Raw genomic sequence first — 6,000 nt, 5'->3', positions numbered from 1 at the left:
CTGACATGGCTATCCACTCAACACTATGTCATCCTTTCCCATCTCCATTAGATTGAATTTTCTCTTTTAAAATACTTGATGATTGAACTACTTTCAAAATTGTGAGTATACATTCATAGATGATGAGGATGTCCACAAGGAGCTTTGGATGCATTCCTATATAGAAAAAAAATAGAAATTGTTAGAAAATCTAGTAGTTTGAGAATATGAATCTACTAAGAATTGTTAGAAAATCTACTAGTTTGAGAATATGCATCTACTAAGAGTGCAATCTAGTAAGTGTGAGAATTTTGCTATGTGACATCTAGCAATTATTTTCCCATATGGCAAGTCAATATTTCCATATAGTAACATAATCACTAGATGATCATATCTTTCTCCCACATGGTAATGGCACTTACTATATGTGTATATTTTCAAACTGATAGCTAATCTAGCAAAGTTAGATGACACAATATCATAAAATAGTGTGCAAATTTGGTCATAAAATTACAAGTTTTTGTTGTTTATTAATCTCATATAATTTGACTTTATGACAAAAAAGAGTGAGCACCAACTATAACTCATTTTATGAGACTAAATTCCATAACCACAAAACCATCTCATGAATCCTCTCAAGCATCATAATAAAAGAAGAGCTATCATTATCTTGAATAAGGCAACACAAATATAATGAAATACAACCTCTACATAAATTAAACCATGAAGTCCAAACAACCAAAATAAAAGAGCTCACGTCACTTAAACAAAGCAATATGTTTGCAAATGTGTCTCATACCAAATATGAGACACACCATACCACCCTATACATCATTATTAATAGTTTGCACACAAACAACACTTATTGATAGACTACCCACTTTGCTAAAGTTAATGGTATCTACACCTTGACTTAAAAACCAAGCTACCAAATCCTCACGTATCACTGTAGTATTTAACTTACTAGTTTGGATTAGCATTAGTGAGCCCATTAGCATTGTTTTATAGCTTCATTAGTGCTACTTAGCACTAAGCATTGGACCTTTCACATTATTGGACCTTAACATTGCCCGTTTGTGTTAGGCTTAGGTTTTAGCATTGGAGTCATGCGAGGAGGGCCACAAGGAGGGCCGCTCATCTATTGTGGACCTCATCGCTAGAGATAGACCGCGAGTTAGTGGCTATCCATAGTAGGAGTGCTAGAGACGCACCGTCTACATTACATATCGTGGGGGCAGACTTAGATAGCCCACCATCGCACTGCTCTTGTGTCACATGGCCTAACATATCGTCAGGTTTGTGATCTTGGTCCTTGGATCCTACTTAGATCTTTTCCTTGATAGCCGTGGGATGAGGTGGGCAAGCCCCTTACTATTTTGCAGTGTTCGCATCCTCGTATGATGGCAGCACATATCTATAGTCGATACGTTGCCTCATATGGGAGAATGCCGAACAACTGCCAAATTCCCATATACTTCTCAAAGCAATTATATGTGGAGTTTTTCTTAGGGGAGGAGGTGGATTACACTAGCCATCAGCCTAGTGGTGGTGTTGGCCGAGGTCGTCTCCACAGGACCAGGGTAGGCGGCCTCCACCAGCCCGTGTAGCTCCTACAGATCCGGTGTTTGTGCCTATGTCAACGGTCGAGGCTCTTGGCACCCAGGTTGGCATCGACGTACGGAGTATCCAGCACGTGGTACGCTTGTTCTCACGATCGATATCGACAATAGATGTCCAGGTATTTACACATTTATTACTTCTTAAGTTTTTTTAGTCATTTATTTACATGTTTATATATACTTTTCTATATTTTTACATGAGCGGCATGGTTGATTGTGTCACGTAGGGTCCCACACCTACCACACTGAGAGACTCACTCAGGAGTTGGTAGAGAGTTGGTAGAGGCAAGAGCGGAGATTGACCGCCTTAGAGCTGCATTGCGGACGGCAGAGGCACGGCATGCGAGAGAGTCTGACATCCAGTAGGTAGGTTTCTCTTGTATGTAAAAGAGTTATAATTAAGGTCCTAAGTTATAAATTTCTTTAAGTAATACCTAATGAGAGAGACTAATCAATTATTTTTATGCTGTACTTTTTGCGTAGGCTCGGACTGAGGTAGAGAGTTCTAGAGCTGAGGCACAGCAGCACATGATTATGGAGCGGATTACACAGCATAGGGCAGAGAATTGATGTTGCATGTCTGGGAGTTCCACAGATCCTCAGACGTGACAGTGCCTTACTTGCCTCTATATCCACGGCCAATTACAGAGGTTTTTCAAGCGATGACCTCTACCTCAGGATGCACCACCATTCCTCCGTCTGATGCTGCCTGCTGCACTCTCTGTATATCGAGGACATTGATAGTATTGGTGGATATGCTTTGGGATGTGGACATTTTTTCCATTTGTCTTTTGCATCACCCACACCAGGAGCTAGTACGCTTCTCAACATGTCCCTCTTGCTGCGCATGCGTCGACCTAGCAACATACAAAGTTTTGGGCATTGACGATTTTCACCCAAGCTTTGCTCGAGTAGATGCTAGGACTGACAGGCCTCTTGATTTTACCTCAGCTACTACTGACTTGGGACTCGACACCGCCGTCGATGATAAAGATCAAGAGCCTGAGGTGCCTCTAGAGATTAAGTGGAGTGCGCACGAGTTTAATGCATACCAGAGAGTCCTTCACGAGAGCCAGATCACAGCATACGAGCATGTGGGTGGTGTTGGTCCTAGTGGCACCTCAGGTGATGGTGCTAGCAGCAGTGCTGCTTCTCATGAGCAGTGTGTCCTTACAGCAGAGGAGCTTACACGCGCAGAGTGGCAGGCATGTACCATTGGTGATTATAGATTTTGGGTTTATAAATAGACACGTCTTACAGTAGCACGATGTAGAGAGAGGGAGAGGGCTATAGCAGCTTATGGGACTCGTGAGCTCTTGAGTACACTGACACCAGCTCATGATCCTACCTTTGAGTCAGACCTCCCCCAGATATTCGACGACCCCCGCAGTCGACACAGCCTCCTCGACATGCACAGTAGCCTCGATGGCGCACGTCGACCCAGTAGTCAGAGGATGATAATTTTAATTGGGTTGCCGTTAATAGTGACTAAACTTAGACTAGCTGGGTTAGCTCACTTACATTGTACTTAGATTTATGGGCATTGCCTAACCTCATACTAGTTGGGGTAGCTCATTTTCATTATGCCTTGATCTTTTGAGTTAGTGGCTAAACCCAGAGTAGCTAGGTTAGCTCACATTCTGATGTACTTATTTGATGTTTATATCATTATAAGTTTTTTCATTATTGAGTATCATTACATTTTAGTTGATGTTCATGGTTTTTTTACTTTTTAACACTTTGGCTATCATATTGTTTGTTGAAAATCCCCATGCCATTGTACCAAACATGCTCCGATGGGGACCAAATTAGCGCCTAGTGTGGATTTTTCAAGTCTCTTGGTGCTTAAGAGGCCATAGAGAATCTGGGTCTTCCCCATACCATCGAACCCAAATATGCTTCGATGGGGACCAAACTTTGCAAGCATGTGGGGGGACCCACCACCACATGCTTGCAAAGTTTGGTCATGATCAGAGCATGTTTAGGTTAGTAATTAGCACTCAGTGCAGATTTTTCAAGTCTCTTGGTGCTTAAGAGGCCATTGAAAATCCGGGTCTTCCCCATACCATCGTACCCAAACGTGCTCTGATGGGGACCAAACTTTGCCAGCATGTGGGGGGACCCACCTCTATATGCTTGCAAAGTTTGGTCATGATTGGAGCATGTTTGGGTTAGTACTTAGTGCCTAGTGTGTGGATTTTTCAAGTCTCTTGGTGCTTAAGAGGCCATGGAAAATCTGGGTCTTTCCCATACCATCATACCCAAACATGCTTCGATGGGGACCAAACTTTGCAAGCATGTAGGGGAAGCCACCCCACATGCTTGCAAAGTTTATTTAGGATCTAGCATGTTTGGGTTAGTAATTAGCGCCCGGTGCGGATTTTTCAAGTCTCTCGGTGCTTAAGAGGCCATTGAAAATCCGGGTCTTCCCCATACCATCGTAACCCAAAAATGCTCCAATGTGGACCAAACTTTGCAAGCATGTGGCGGGGGCCCACCCCCACATGCTTGAAAAGGTTGGTGAGGATCGGAGCATGTTTGGGTTAGTACTTAGCACCCGGTGTGGATTTTGCTAGTCTCTTGGTGCTTAAGAGGCCATGGAAAATCGGGGTCTTTCCCATACCATTGTACCCGAACATGCTCCGATGGGGAGAAAACTAAACAAGCATGTGGGGGGGGGTACCCCCACATGCTTGTAAAGCTTGGTGAAGATGGGAGCATGTTTGGGTTAGTAATTAGTACCCGGTGCGGATTTTCAAGTCTCTTGGTGCTTAAGAGGCCATGGAAAATCTGGGTCTTCCCCATACCATTGTACTCAAACATGCTCCGATGGGGACCAAAATTTGCAAGCATGTGAGGAGGGGGGAACGCCCCCACATGCTTGCAAAGTTTGGTCAGGAGGATGATCGAAGCATGTTTAGGTTAGTAATTAGCGCTCGGTGCAGATTTTTGAAGTCTCTTGGTGCTTAAGAGGCCATGGAAAATCCGGGTCTTCCCCATACCATTGTACCCAAACATGGTCCGATGGGGACCAAACTTTGCAAGCATGTGGGGGGGCCCACCCCCACATGCTTGCAAAGTTTGGTGAGGATCGGAGCATGTTTGGGTTAGTAATTAGTGCCTGATGTGGATTTTTCAAGCCTCTTGGTGCTTAAGAGACCATGGAAAATTCGGGTCTTCCCCAAGTACCCAAACATGCTCTGATGGGGACCAAGCTTTGCAAGCATGTGGGGGGCCCACTCCCACATGCTTACAAAGTTTGGTCCCAATCAGAGCATGTTTGGGTTAGTAATTAGCGTCCGGTACAGATTTTTCAAGTCTCTTAGTGCTTAAGAGGCCATGGAAAATCTAGGTCTTCCCCATACCATCGTACCCAAACATGCTCCGATGGGGACCAAACATTGCAAGCATGTGGGGGGGCCAACCCCCACATGCTCACAAATTTTGGTCATTATCGGAGTATTTTTGGGTTAGTAATTAGCACCCGATGCGGATTTTTCAAGTCTCTTGGTGCTTAAGAGGTCATGGAAAATCCGGGTCTTGGTGCTTAAGAGGCCATGGAAAATCCGGGTCTTCCCCATACCATCGTATGCAAACATGGTCCGATGGGGACCAAAATTTGCAAGCATGTGGGGGGGACCCACCCCCACGTGTTTCAAAGTTTGGTCACAACCAATCGAAGCATGTTTGGGTTAGTAATTAGCAAACAATATGATAGCTAAAGTGTTAAAAAATCAAAAAACCATGAACATCAACTAAAATACAATGATCCTCAATAATGAGAAAACTCATAATGATTAAAACATCAACTAAAAAAAGTACATCAGAATGTGAGCTAATACAACCACTCTGGGTTCAACCACTAACTCAAAAGATCAAGGCATAATGAAAATGAACTACCTCAGCTATTCTGAGGTTAGTCACTCCTAATAAATCTAAGTACAATGTAAGTGAGCTAACCTAGCTAGTTTGATTTTAGTCACTATCAAGATAGAGGTCTACTCAATAGCACCCTCTCTAGCTCTCAACTGCTCTAGAATGCTCTCATGGTCATCCACTTGAAGCCGAAAATGAGGGCGAGAACTGTGTTTTTCGGCTCTGTACTACTTGATCAAGAGTGAGCCTGGTAGTAACAACCACTAAATGAGAGAACTGAAATGCCTCCTACTCCCCACTTCCACTATGCTGGAACTCAAGACTCCCCCGATGAAGTCAAATCTGTTGGTAGAACCGGCCTGCCACAATCATGCTATGGGCGTCAAAAGAAAACCCATGATCATCCATTGTATCTTGGTCAACGATGCACTTTGGCCTAGTGCAACTCATCAGATAGTAGTCTACTCCCTTGCTACTGCCCTCACCAAAAATAACAGCACATACATCACCCTCCTATAGCAAATCT

The sequence above is a fragment of the Cibotium barometz genome, chromosome 43, assembly GCF_041138505.1.
Source record: "Cibotium barometz isolate CiBa-2024 chromosome 43, ASM4113850v1, whole genome shotgun sequence".
Lineage (NCBI taxonomy): Eukaryota > Viridiplantae > Streptophyta > Polypodiopsida > Cyatheales > Cibotiaceae > Cibotium > Cibotium barometz.
The sequence above is the reverse complement of the archived record's forward strand: the minus strand, read 5'-3'. Positions refer to the sequence as shown.